The 16,310-nt window shown below is 53.5% G+C and overlaps 1 protein-coding gene across 1 annotated transcript in view; it reads right to left on the bottom strand.

Annotated features, from left to right (window-relative positions):
• The window catches only part of HPCAL4 (hippocalcin like 4), a 365,622-nt gene extending 350,376 nt beyond the window's left edge, over positions 1-15,246 (bottom strand). The window contains exon 1 of the mRNA XM_069622406.1: positions 14,939-15,246. The gene's annotated coding sequence lies outside the window, so the exon portion shown is untranslated. The remainder of the gene's footprint in view (positions 1-14,938) is intronic.
• Between the last annotated feature and the right edge of the window lie 1,064 nt (positions 15,247-16,310).

Raw genomic sequence — 16,310 nt, 5'->3', positions numbered from 1 at the left:
TCAGCTGGGGGGACAGAACAATACAGAGGTCACAGCCAGAGACCACCCCAGCTACCTGCACGAGCAAAGCCCCCACCCCAAACATGTCCCGTGATGCAACGTTTCCCACATCAAGCAGTGAAGAAGCTAAGACCCCGAGGAAAGGAATCTGAAATCAAAGCCAGCACTGCAGAGTTACAGAGCACCCCATTCACACGCACCCCCCCCCCAAACCCCACGAGCCCCACTGGTCACCCTCCACCACCCCCTGCTGGAAATCCTGTGCATGGCCGCCTTCAGCAATCAGCCCTGCCGCTGCTTTGTAAAGGCTGTGTACCCACGAGAGCCTGCAGAGTGCTAAATGCAGAGACTTCCTAGTCTTTCAGTCAGGATGACGGAGGGTACCTCGGGGGCGCCTGTCATGCGGGACATATGCGTGACATATCTACGCCGTTGGACACGTGGGACACGCCAGCCTAGTGCATGTTCGACGTCCCCACTGCCTCACTCTGATGGTTCAAGTCCTCCCTGTCTGACCCCGGCCAAAGCGTGCAGCCTGGGGTTGAGATCCGGCCCCGTGGGGTGCCCACGCTCACGCCCACGGAAGACGCACATCACGCATCTCTGCCTACACTTCCGCCAACAGGGCCAATTGCTGACTGCGAGGGAGAGACGGAACGCTGCAGAGGAGGGGGTGGGCAAAAGAGCCCCCACTCAAATCCTAGACTCTGCCGGCCTGACCTGCCCCACCCCGCCCCCCTACCTCCAGTGCCCCCTAGACAGGGCCCAGGTGTGCAAGGCGGGCTTCAGCTGGGAGGCCGACCTCAGCATGAACTCACTGGTGAGGTCCTGCTCACCTGGACACATCTGCATTCTTTAAAATGAAACTCTTCCAAAAGTGCTAGCAACGGAAGCCTACCCAATGGCGGCAAGACCACTTGCCAATTCAGGGCTGGCCCACTACAACCCCCTCTACGAGGGCCCTCTGCTTCTCAAAGCAAAGTGGGGGGGGCAGGGTGGGGGGTCTAGACTGCTGCCGATAGGCTCGTCTTTGGCTAAAAGAAAGACCCAGCTGTCACCCATCAACTCAGAAGCCTGGAGCGGCTTCTATCCAAGGCCCTTCCTTCCCCAAACTGCATGCAAGCCAACACATACCACTGCCCCTTCAATCAGCCTCGCGAATAACCACCCCAAAAGACAGTAGACTCACCCCCAACCTGCATGCAAGCCAACACATACCAAAGCCCCTTCAATCAGCCTTGCGAATAACCACCCCAAAAGACAGCAGACTCACCCCCAAACTGCATGCAAGCCAACACATACCACTGCCCCTTCAATCAGCCTCGCGAATAACCACCCCAAAAGACAGCAGACTCACCCCCAAACTGCATGCAAGCCAACACATACCAACGCCCCTTCAAGCAGACTCGCGAATAACCACCACAAAAGACAGTAGACTCACCCCCAAACTGCATGCAAGCCAACACATATCAACGCCCTTTCCAGCAGCCTCTCGAATAACCACCCCAAAAGATAGTAGACTCACCCCCAAACTGCATGCAAGCCAACACATACCAACGCCCCTTCCAGCAGCCTCGCGAATAACCACCCCAAAAGACAGTAGACTCACCCCCAACCTGCATGCAAGCCAACACATACCAACGCCCCTTCCAGCAGCCTCAAAAATAATCACCCCAAAAGACAGGAGACTCACCCCCAAACTGCATGCAAGCCAACACATACCAACGCCCCTTCCAGCAGCCTCAAAAATAATCACCCCAAAAGACAGGAGACTCACCCCCAAACTGCATGCAAGCCAACACATACCAACGCCCCTTCAAGCAGCCTCACGAATAGCCACCCCAAAAGACAGTAGACTCACCCCAAAACAGCATGCAAGCCAACACATACCAACGCACCTTCCAACAGCCTCGCAAATAACTACCCCAAAAGACAGTAGACTCACCCCCAAACTACATGCAAGCCAACACATACCAACGCCCCTTCCAGCAGCCTCGTGAATAATCACCCCAAAAGACAGTAGACTCACCCCCAAACTGCATGCAAGCCAGCACATACCAACGTCCCTTCCAGCAGCCTCACGAATAACCACCCCAAAAGACAGTAGACTCACCCCCAAACTGCATGCACGCCAACACATACCAACGCCCCTTCAAGCAGCCTCACAAATAGCCACGCCAAAAGACAGTAGACTCACCCCCAAACTGCATGCAAGTCAACACATACCAACCCCACTTCAAGCAGCCTCAAGAATAACCACCCCAAAAGACAGTAGACTCAGCCCCTAACTGGTCACGTTCAGGTCAAAACTCAAGAACTATCTAGTCTAATAAGAGACCGCTGGAATGTGTGCAAAGCGCCCAGAAGCAATTGTGGTATGCAGTGAGCACTCTACAAGTAAATAAAGAGAGGGGAGCTTGATTTACAGGGTTCACTCCCTGGGTATGGAGATGGCTGTGGGGTCTGGGACGAGAGTAATTAGCAGCTAGTTGGGGGTGTTGTTTGGCAGCGTATCAAGCAGTGATGTTTATCACGTTGGTAAAAGAGAGCAAAGGACGCAGAGATGAGCACACACCACTACAGCATGAATCACAAGCAGACAGGCAAGCACACACCCACACAGCATAAATCATAAGCACACAGGCAATCACACACCCACACAGCATGAATCATAGGCACACAAGCACGCACACACCACAACGCATGAATCATAAGCACACAGGCAAGCACACACCCACACAGCACCAATCGCAAGCACACAGACAAGCAAACACCCACTACAGCATGAATCACAAGCACACAGGCAAACACACAGACCCATAGCATGGATCACAAGCACACAGGCAAGCACATACCCACACAGCATGAAATATAAGGACATAGGCAAGCACACACCCACACAGCATGAATCATAAGCACACAGGCAATCACACAGACCCATAGCATGGATCACAAGCACACAGGCAAACACACAGACCCATAGCATGGATCACAAGCACACAGGCAAGCACATACCCACACAGCATGAAATATAAGGACATAGGCAAGCACACACCCACACAGCACCAATCACAAGCACACAGGCAAGCACACACCCACACAGCATGAATCATAAGCACACAGGCAATCACACACCCACAAAGCATGAATCATAAGCACACAGGCAAGCACACACCCACAACGCATGAATCATAAGCACACAGGCAAGCGCACACCCACACAGCACCAATCACAAGCACACACCAACTACAGCATGAATCACAAGCACACAGGCAAATACACGCACCCGTAGCATGGATCACAAGCACATAGGCAAGCACATACCCACACAGCATGAATCATAAGCACACAGGCAAGCACACACCCACACAGCATGAATCACAAGCACACAGGCAAGCACACACCCACACAGCATCAATCACAAGCACACAGGCAATCACACACCCACACAGCATCATTCATAAGCACACAGGTAAGCACACACCCGCACAGCATGAATCAGAAGCACACAGGCAAGCACACACACCCACAGCATGAATCATAAACACACAGGCAAGCACACACCCACACAGCATGAATCACAAGCACATACCCACACAGCATGACTAACAAGCACACAGGCAAGCACACACCCACAACGCATGAATCATAAGCACACAGGCAAGCACACACCCACACATAATCAATCACAAGCACACAGGCAAGCACACACACCCATAGCATGGATCACAAGCACATACCCACACAGCATGACTAACAAGCACACAGGCAAGCACAAACCCATACAGCATGAATCGCAAGCACGCAGGGAAGCACACACCCACACAGCATGAATCACAAGCACACAGACAAGCACACACCGACGCAACATGATCACAAGAACACAGGCTAGCACACTCCCACACAGCATAAACCACAAGCACACAGGTAAGCACACACCCCCACAACATGAATCACAAGCACACAGGAAAGCACACACCCCCCAACATGAATCACAAGCACACAGGCAAGCACACACCCACACTGCATGATCACAAGAACACAGGCTAGCAAACTCCCACACAGCATAAACCACAAGCACACAGGCAAGCACACACCCACACAGCATGAATCACAAGCACACAGGCAAGCACACACCCACACAGCATGATCACAAGAACACAGGCTAGCACACTCCCACACAGCATAAATCACAAGCACACACCCCCACAACATGAATCACAAGCACACAGGAAGGCACACACCCACAAAACACGAATCACAAGTACACAGGCAAGCACATACCCCCATAGCATGGATCACAAGCACACAGGCAAGCACACACCCACACAGCATGAATCACAAGCACACAGGCAAGAACACACCCCCCTAGCATGGATCACAAGCACAAAGGCAAGCACACAGGCAAGCGCACACCCTCATAGCATGGATCACAAGCACACAGGCACGCACACACACCCATAGTATGGATCACAAGCACACAGGCAAGCATGCACGCATACAGCATGATCACAAGCACACAGGCAAGCACACACCCCCACAACATTAATCACAAGCACACAGGAAGGCACACACCCACACAACATGAATCACAAGCACACAGGCAAGCACACACCCCCATAGCATGGATCACAAGCACACAGGCAAGCACACACCCACACAGCATGAATCACAAGCACACAGGCAAGCACACACACCCCTAGCATGGATCACACGCACACAGGCAAGCACACAGGCAAGCACACACCCTCATAGCATGGATCACAAGCACACAGGCAAGCACACACCCACATAGCATGGATCACACACACACAGGCAAGCACACAGGCAAGCACACACCCTCATAGCATGGATCACAAGCACACAGGCAAGCACACACCCACATAGCATGGATCACAAGCACACAGGCAAGCACACACCCACACAGCATGAATCACAAGCACACAGCCAAGCACACACCCAGACAGCATGAATCACAATCATGCAGACAAGCACACACCCCCACAGCATGCATGGCAAGCACACAGGTAAGCACGCACACCCACAGCACGGATCACAAGCACAAAGGCAAGCACACACCTCCACAGCATAAATCAGGAGCACACAGGCAAGCACACATCCCCATAGCATGGATCACAAGCACACAGGTAAGCACACAGGCAAGCACACACCCCCATAGCACGGATCACAAGCACACAGGCAAGCACACACCCACACAGCATGACTAACAAGCACACGGACAAGCACAAACCCACACAGCATGACTCACAAGCACACAAGCAAGCACACACCCACACAGCATGAATCACAAGCACACAGGCAAGCACACACCCACACAGATAGAATCACAAGCACACAGGCAAGCACACACCCACACAGCATGAATCATAAGCACACAGGCAATCAGACACCCACAACACATGAATCATAAGCACACAGGGAAGCACACACCCACACAGCACCAATCACACGCACACAGACAAGCACACACCCACTACAGCATGAATCACAAGCACACAGGCAAACACACACACACATAGCATGGATCACAAGCACACAGGCAAGCACATAACCACACAGCATGAATCATACCACACAGGCAACCACACACCCACACAGAATCAATCACAAGCACAGAGGCAAGCACACACACCCACAGCATGGATCACAAGCACACAGGCAAGCACACACCCCCACAGCATGAATAACAAGCAGACAGGCAAGCACACACCCCCACAGCATGAATCACAAGCACACAGCCAAGCACATCCCCCATAGCATGGATCACAAGCACGCAGGCAAGCACACACACTCACAACATGAATCACAAGCACACAGGCAAGCACACACCCCATAGCATGGATCACAAGCACACAGGCAAGCACACACACTCACAACATGAATCATAAGCGCACAGGCAAGCACACACCCCATAGCATGGATCACAAGCACGCAGGCAAGCACACACACTCACAACATGAATCACAAGCACACAGGCAAGCACACACCCCATAGCATGGATCACAAACACGCAGGCAAGCACACACCCCCATAGCATGGATCACAAGCACATAGGCAAGCACACACCCTCACAACATGAATCACAAGCACACAGGCGAGCACACACCCCATAGCATGGATCACAAGCACACAGGCAAACACACACCCCCATAACATGAATCACAAGCACACAGACAAGCACACACCCTCATAGAATGGATCACAAGCACACAGGCAAGCACACACCCTCATAGCATGTATCGCAAGCACACAGACAAGCAGACACCCCATAGCATAGATCCCAAGCACACAGGCAAGCACACACCCTCATAGCATGGATCACAAGCACACAGGCAAGCACAAACCCCATAGCATGGATCACAAGCAGACAGGCAAGGCCACACCCACAGAGCATGAATCATAAGCACACAGGCAAGCACACACCCACAGAGCATGAATCATAAGCACACAGGCAATCACACACCCACACAGCATGAATCATAAGCACACAGGCAAGCACACACCCACAACACATGAATCATAAGCACACAGGCAAGGACACACACCCATAGCATGAATCACACGCACACAGGCAAGCACACACTCCATAGCATGAATCACAAGCACACAGGCAGCACACACCCACACAGCATAAATCACAAGCACACAGGCAAGCACACACCCCCACAACATGAATCACAAGCACACAGGAAGGCACACACCCACACAACATGAATCACAAGTACACAGGCAAGCACACACCCCCATAGCATGGATCACAAGCACACAGGCAAGAACACACCCACACAGCATGGATCACAAGCACACAGGCAAGCACACCCCCTCATAGCATGGATCACAAGCACACAGGCACGCACACACCACCATAGCATGGATCACAAGCACACAGGCAAGCACACACCCTCACAGCATGATCACAAGCACACAGGCAAGCACACACCCCCACAACATTAATCTCAAGCACACAGGAAGGCACACACCTACACAACATGAATCACAAGCACACAGGCAAGCACACACCCCCATAGCATGGATCACAAGCACACAGGCAAGCACACACACCCCTAGCATGGATCACAAGCACACAGGCAAGCACACAGGCAAGCACACACCTTCATAGCACGGATCACAAGCACACAGGCAAGCACACCCCCCCATAGCACAGATCATAAGCACACAGGCAAGCACACACCCACACAGCATGACTAACAAGCACACAGACAAGCACAAACCCACACAGCATGACTCACAAGCACACAGGCAAGCACACACCCACACAGCATGAATCACAAGCACACAGGCAAGCACACACCCACACAGATTGAATCACAAGCACACAGGCAAGCACACACCCACACAGCATGAATTATAAGCACACAGGCAATCACACACCCACAACACATGAATCATAAGCACACAGGCAAGCACACACTCACACAGCACCAATCACAAGCACACAGACAAGCACACACCCACTACAGCATGAATCACAAGCACACAGGCAAACACACACACCCATAGCATGGATCACAAGCACACAGGCAAGCACATACCCACACAGCATGAATCATAGCACACAGGCAAGCACACACCCACATAGCATGAATCATAAGCACACAGGCAATCTCACACCCACACAGCACCAATCACAAGCACACAGGCAAGCACACACCCACACAGCATGAATCATAAGCACACAGGCAAGCACACACCCACACAGAATCAATCACAAGCACAGAGGCAAGCACACACACCCATAGCATGGATCACAAGCACACAGGCAAGCACCCACCCCCACAGCATGAATTACAAGCAGACAGGCAAGCACACACCCGCACAGCATGAATCACAAGCACACAGCCAAGCACACCCCCCATAGCATGGATCACAAGCACGCAGGCAAGCACACACACTCACAACATGAATCACAAGCACACACCCCATAGCATGGATCACAAGCACACAGGCAAGCACACACAAACACAACATGAATCACAAGCGCACAAGCAAGCACACACCCCATAGCACGGATCACAAGCACGCAGGCAAGCACACACACTCACAACATGAATCACAAGCACACAGGCAAGCACACACCCCATAGCATGGATCACAAGCACGCAGGCAAGCACACACACTCACAACATGAATCACAAGCACACAGGCAAGCACACAATCCATAGCATGGATCGCAAGCACGCAGGCAAGCACACACCCCCATAGCATGGATCACAAGCACACACCCTCATAGCATGGATCACAAGCACACAGGCAAGCACACACCCCATAGCATGGATCACAAGCACACAGGCAAGCACACACCCCCATAACATGAATCACAAGCACACAGGCAAGCACACACCCTCATAGAATGGATCACAAGCACACAGGTAAGCACACACCCTCATAGCATGGATCACAAGCACACAGACAAGCAGACACCCCATAGCATGGATCCCAAGCACACAGGCAAGCACAGACCCACACAGCATGAATCATAAGCACACATGCTATCACACACCCACGCAGCATGAATCATAAGCACACAGGCAAGCACACACCCACAACGCATGAATCATAAGCACACAGGCAAGCACACACCCCCATAGCATGAATCGTAAGCACACAGGCAAGCACACACACCCATAGCATGGATCACAAGCACACAGGCAAGCACACACACTCACAACATGAATCACAAGCACACAGGCAATCACACACCCCACAGCATGAATCACAAGCACACAGGCAAGCACACACCCACAGAGCATAAATCACAAGCACACAGGCAAGCACACACACCCCTAGCATGGAACACAAGCACACAGGCAAGCACACACCTTCATAGCACGGATCACAAGCACACAGGCAAGCACACACCCCCATAGCACAGATCATAAGCACACAGGCAAGCACACACCCACACAGCATGACTAACAAGCACACAGACAAGCACAAACCCACACAGCATGACTCACAAGCACACAGGCAAGCACACACCCACACAGCATGAATCACAAGCACACAGGCAAGCACACACCCACACAGATTGAATCACAAGCACACAGGCAAGCACACACCCACACAGCATGAATCATAAGCACACAGGCAATCACACACCCACAACACATGAATCATAAGCACACAGGCAAGCACACACTCACACAGCACCAATCACAAGTACACAGATAAGCACACACCCACTACAGCATGAATCACAAGCACACAGGCAAACACACACACCCATAGCATGGATCACAAGCACACAGGCAAGCACATACCCACACAGCATGAATCATAGCACACAGGCAGGCACACACCCACATAGCATGAATCATAAGCACACAGGCAATCACACACCCACACAGCACCAATCACAAGCACACAGGCAAGCACACACCCACACAGCATGAATCATAAGCACACAGGCAAGCACACACCCACACAGAATCAATCACAAGCACAGAGGCAAGCACACACACCCATAGCATGGATCACAAGCACACAGGCAAGCACCCACCCCCACAGCATGAATTACAAGCAGACAGGCAAGCACACACCCGCACAGCATGAATCACAAGCACACAGCCAAGCACACCCCCCATAGCATGGATCACAAGCACGCAGGCAAGCACACACACTCACAACATGAATCACAAGCACACACCCCATAGCATGGATCACAAGCACACAGGCAAGCACACACAAACACAACATGAATCACAAGAGCACAGGCAAGCGCACACCCCATAGCACGGATCACAAGCACGCAGGCAAGCACACACACTCACAACATGAATCACAAGCACACAGGCAAGCACACACCCCATAGCATGGATCACAAGCACGCAGGCAAGCACACACACTCACAACATGAATCACAAGCACACAGGCAAGCACACAATCCATAGCATGGATCGCAAGCACGCAGGCAAGCACACACCCCCATAGCATGGATCACAAGCACACACCCTCATAGCATGGATCACAAACACACAGGCAAGCACACACCCCATAGCATGGATCACAAGCACACAGGCAAGCACACACCCCCATAACATGAATCACAAGCACACAGGCAAGCACACACCCTCATAGAATGGATCACAAGCACACAGGTAAGCACACACCCTCATAGCATGGATCACAAGCACACAGACAAGCAGACACCCCATAGCATGGATCCCAAGCACACAGGCAAGCACAGACCCACACAGCATGAATCATAAGCACACATGCTATCACACACCCACGCAGCATGAATCATAAGCACACAGGCAAGCACACACCCACAACGCATGAATCATAAGCACACAGGCAAGCACACACCCCCATAGCATGAATCGTAAGCACACAGGCAAGCACACACACCCATAGCATGGATCACAAGCACACAGGCAAGCACACACACTCACAACATGAATCACAAGCACACAGGCAATCACACACCCCACAGCATGAATCACAAGCACACAGGCAAGCACACACCCACAGAGCATAAATCACAAGCACACAGGCAAGCACAAACCCCATAGCATGAATCATAAGCACACAGGCAATCACACACCCACACAGCACCAATCACAAGCACACAGGCAAGCACACACCCACAACGCATGAATCATAAGCACACAGGCAAGCACCCACCCCCACAGCATGAATTACAAGCAGACAGGCAAGCACACAACCGCACAGCATGAATCACAAGCACACAGCCAAGCACACCCCCCATAGCATGGATCACAAGCACGCAGGCAAGCACACACACTCACAACATGAATCACAAGCACACACCCCATGGCATGGATCACAGGCACACAGGCAAGCACACACACTCACAACATGAATCACAAGCGCACAGGCAAGCACACACCCCATAGCGTGGATCACAAGCACGCAGGCAAGCACACACACTCACAACATGAATCACAAGCACACCGGCAAGCACACACCCCATTGCATGGATCACAAGCATGCAGGCAAGCACACACACTCACAACATGAATCACAAGCACATAGGCAAGCACACACCCCATAGCATGGATCACAAGCACGCAGGCAAGCACACACCCCCATAGCATGGATTACAAGCATACAGGCAAGCACACACCCTCATAGCATGGATCACAAGCACACAGGCAAGCACACACCCCATAGCATGGATCACAAGCACACAGGCAAGCACACACCCCATAACATGAATCACAAGCACACAGGCAAGCACACACCCTCATAGAATGGATCACAAGCACATAGGCAAGCACACACCCTCATAGCATGGATCACAAGCACACAGACAAGCAGACACCCCATAGCATGGATCCCAAGCACACAGGCAAGCACACACCCACACAGCATGAATCATAAGCACACAGGCAATCACACACCCACACAGCATGAATCATAAGCACACAGGCAAGCACACACCCACAACGCATGAATCATAAGCACACAGGCAAGCACACACCCCCATTGCATGAATCACAAGCACACAGGCAAGCACACACACCCATAGCATGGATCACAAGCACACAGGCAAGCACACAAACTCACAACATGAATCACAAGCACACAGGCAATCACACACCCCACAGCATGAATCACAAGCACACAGGCAAGCACACACCCACACAGCATAAATCACAAGCACACAGGCAAGCACACACCCCATAGCATGGATCACAAGCACACAGGCAAGCACACACCCCCACAGCATAAATCACAAGCACACAGGCTAGCACACACCCACACAGCATGATCACAAGAACACAGGCTAGCACACTCCCACACAGCATAAATCACAAGCACACAGGCAAGCACACACCCCCACAACATGAATCACAAGCACACAGGAAGGCACACACCCACACAACATGAATCACAAGTTCACAGGCAAGCACACACACCCATAGCATGGACCACAAGCACACAGGCAAGCACACACCCACACAGCATGGATCACAAGCACACAGGCAAGCACACACCCTCGTAGCATGGATCACAAGCACACAGGCACGCACACACCCCCATAGCATGGATCACAAGCACACAGGCAAGCACAAACCCTCACAGCATGATCACAAGCACACAGGCAAGCACACACCCACAACACATGAATCATAAGCACACAGGCAAGCACACACCCACACAGAATCAATCACAAGCACAGAGGCAAGCACACACACCCATAGAATGGATCACAAGCACACAGGCAAGAACACACCCCCACAGCATGAATTACAAGCAGACAGGCAAGCACACACCCCACAGCATGAATCACAAGCACGCAGCCAAGCACACCCCCCCCATAGCATGGATCACAAGCATGCATGCAAGCACACACACTCACAAAATGAATCACAAGCACACAGGCAAGCACACACACACAACATGAATCACAAGCGCACAGGCAAGCGCACACCCCATAGCATGGATCACAAGCACGCAGGCAAGCACACACACTCACAACATGAATCACAAGCACACAGGCAAGCACACACACTCACAACATGAATCACAAGCACACAGGCAAGCACACACCCGATAGCATGGATCACAAGCACGCAGGCAAACACACCCCCCACCCACCCATAGCATGGATCACAAGCACACAGGCAAGCACACACTTTCATAGCATGGATCACAAGCACACAGGCAAGCACACACCCCATAGCATGGATCATAAGCACACAGGCAAGCACACACCCCCATAGCATGAATCACAAGCACACAGGCAAGCACACACCCTCATAGCATGGATCACAAGCACACAGGCAAGCACACACCCTCATTGCATGTATCACAAGCACACAGGGAAGCACACAGGCACGCACACAATAATGCACAGCCACAGACGCACCACCGGGGCCCAGGAAACAGTGTAGGAGGGGGCGGGGGGGCATGAGGGTGGCAAGTCGTAGATTAGAGCTGGAGGCCGCAGAGCAAAAGAATAGGATGGGCAAGTACAACCGGATGCGGCTTCGCTCCCCCCCTGCCCCCCACACTGGTTATTACAGAGGTGGGGCACAAGAGGAAACCCTTCCTCTTTCTAGGCCCCGCCCACTCCCCACCATTCTACAAAAGGGGTCACGTGGATATTCCAGGTCACCCCTCCTGTGTTCCCACCTCTGCTTTTCATCCCAAATCCCTGCCCCTCAATTCTATAGTGGCCTAATGTTCTGTAGGTGTCAAGTGATCTATAGGTGTGTTCACGACTGCAGAGTCACGTGACCCCCACCTCCTCTTTGGGAAAGGCTCGGAATCCACCTTCCCCGTGAAGTACCTCCCCGTTTAGGGAAAGGTTGGAATGTACCTCCCCGTTTCGGGAAAGGTTGGAATGTACCTTCCATTTTAGGGAAAGGTTGGCATGTAGCTTCCCGTTTAGGGAAAGGCTCGGAATGTACCTCCCCGTTTAGGGAAAGGTTGGAATGTACCTTCACGTTTAGGGAAAGGTTGGAATGTAACTTCCATTTTAGGGAAAGGTTGGCATGTAGCTTCCCGTTTAGGGAAAGGCTCAGAATGTACCTCCCCGTTTAGGGAAAGGCTCGGAATGTACCTCCCCGTTTAGGGAAAGGTTGGAATGTACCTCCCCGTTTAGGGAAAGGTTGGATGTAGCTTCCCGTTTAGGGAAAGGTTGGAATGTACCTCCCCGTTTAGACCCTAGAAGAGAGCACGGCCCACTTCCCCGTTTTACTCAAATGGCAGCTTTTCATTTTGTGGGGGTGTCGATGTGTGTTAGGGGAGCGGGGAGGGGGGTGAACCGTCCAAGGATGGACCTGGGTGTCGGGTGCACAGCAAATAAAACAGAGCCCAACTGGGAAAGCTGACTGGGAGAGGGGAGCCCCTCGTGAGGGGCGAGGGGTAGGTGGCCTCTGTGACTAGTGTCCAGGCCTTGACCCCCGAATCCGCCTCTGCGCTCTTCATCCCTTGACCAGGGCTGAAGTCGAGGGTACGCGCGGGGGAACGGAGTTCCCACACTGTTTGCGGAGGGCACCTACACGTGCTAAATTCTGGTGACGACACATTGAATTGTATGTTAATGAGTCCCCCCACTTTTTTGTAGGACTTGACTCCTGCTTGAGCCCCTAATGCAACAGCAAGTCCAGACTCCCCCCACCCAAAGAAATTGCTTCTGTGCACAGAGTGGGTGAATCGGGGGTCACTGGACGGGGAGGGGGGCAGAGAAGCTCGTGTGGGGGCGGTTGATAAACGAAACTGAACAGCGAATGTGGAAGGTGTGGGGGCAGAGGGACTCAGAGCATTCACCCAATATGGAGGTGCCACGAATGGGGAGGGGGCTGGACATGGGAAGGGCTTTATCAGTCTATGGGGGAGGGGCCGGGCATTGTATAGGGAAAGGGCAGAAGGCAATGGGGAGGGCCATTGTATGGGCAGAGATGGAGTGGTGTAATGGGGGCAGGCTGGGGGTCTGTAAAGGGGAATGAGTGGGGGAGGGAGCAGTGAGTGAGGGGTAAGGAGGGACAGGCCACGGAGAATGGGCAGTGGGCCGGAATCAGGTGCTTCGGGGGGGGGGGGTATATAGAGCGGGTCAGTGGGGTGGGGGTAATAACAGTGGGGGGGACAGGGCATTTGAAGGAGGCGAGGGATGGGGAAGGGGAACTGGATGGTAAGGAGCGCGCGTTGTACACGAAGCGGGGGCACTGCCAATGGGCAGCAGCGGCGCACACAGAACGCGGGGCAGCGGCTGCTGTGAGGGTGGCGGGGGGCTTCAGGAAACGCCGTGTGTCAGTGGGTGGGAGGTGGAAGGGGTAAACCATTGGGAGGAGGCAGTGATGGAGCGTGGGGGGGGGGGGGGTGCACAGGTACCGGTGTGTTGCCAATGGAGGGGGGGGGTAACACAGGGTGGGGGCAGCGCGCATGGAGTAGGGGGGGGGGCAGGCTGCCGCCGGGCTCTCACCTTGTCCCTTCGTCCTATAATGCTCGGGAGCCTCCGGCCGGCCTCGGGGCACGCGAGGTGTTTGCCCCCCCAGGGGGTCGCGGCTGCTCAGCACCCGATCGCTCGGCGATGCGATGTTTTGGGGGCTCGATGTTTCGGGGGTCGATGTTTTGGGGGCTCGACGCGTTCGCGTGTCGTCGTCTCTGCACCTGGCTGCTGTGCACCCGCAGTGTCTGCACCTCGAGTCTCCACTGCACCCGCGCTTCTCCTCTCCTGCCCGCGCGTCTTGTATGAGAATGTGCGCGTGCGGGCGCGGGAGCAGGCGCAGTCTCCCCCACGCGCAAGGCAATGCCCTCTGCAGAGCGCAACATGCGCAGGTGCAGCGGGGGGGGGGGGGAGGGTCGAGGAAACCCCCCCACTGGCGGCTGATCCCCGAGCCGCGAGGGTGTGCGGGGAGAGGGGCAGGCGAGGGGGCGAGGGACAGGTAAGAGAGCAAGGGACAGAGACAAGGAGGGCAGAGGGACAGGTAAGCAAGTAAGGGACAGAGGGACAGGTAAGAGAGCAAGGGACAGCCAAGAAGGGGAGAGTGACAGGCGAGAGGCAGAGGGACAGGTAAGAGAGCAAGGGACAGGGCCAAGGAAGGGGGAGTGACAGGTAAGACATGAGCCAGTGACAGAGGCAAGGAGGGGAGAGGGACAGGTAAGAGAGCAAGGACAGAGCCAAGGAGGGCAGAGGGACAGGTAAGCAAGTAAGGGACAGAGGGACAGGTAAGGGAGCAAGGGACAGCCAAGAAGGGGAGAGTGACAGGTGAGGGGCAGAGGGACAGGTAAGAGAGCAAGGGACAGAGCCAAGGAGGGGGGAGTGACAGGTAAGACATGAGCCAGTGACAAAGGCAAGGAGGGGAGAGGGACAGGTAAGAGAGCAAGGACAGAGCCAAGGAGGGCAGAGGGACAGGTAAGCAAGTAAGGGACAGAGGGACAGGTAAGGGAGCAAGGGACAGCCAAGAAGGGGAGAGTGACAGGCGAGGGGCAGAGGGACAGGTAAGAGAGCAAGGGACAGAGCCAAGGAGGGGGGAGTGACAGGTAAGACATGAGCCAGTGACAGAGGCAAGGAGGGGAGAGGGACAGGTAAGAGAGCATGGACAGAGCCAAGGAGGGCAGAGGGACAGGTAAGCAAGTAAGGGACAGAGGGACAGGTAAGGGAGCAAGGGACAGCCAAGAAGGGGAGAGTGACAGGCGAGTGGCAGAGGGACAGGTAAGAGAGCAAGGGACAGAGGGACAGGTACGACATGATCCAGTGACAGAGGTAAGGAGGACAGAGGGACAGTTAGGAGACCAAGAGACAGGTAAGACATGAGCCAGTGACAGAGGCAAGGAGGGCAGAGGGACAGGTA

This window comes from Ambystoma mexicanum, chromosome 11 (genome assembly GCF_040938575.1).
Source record: "Ambystoma mexicanum isolate Mex_15411 chromosome 11, UKY_AmexF1_1, whole genome shotgun sequence".
Taxonomy (NCBI): Eukaryota; Metazoa; Chordata; class Amphibia; order Caudata; family Ambystomatidae; genus Ambystoma; species Ambystoma mexicanum.
Note: the sequence above shows the minus strand (reverse complement) of the source record. Positions and strands in the feature narration are given on the sequence as shown.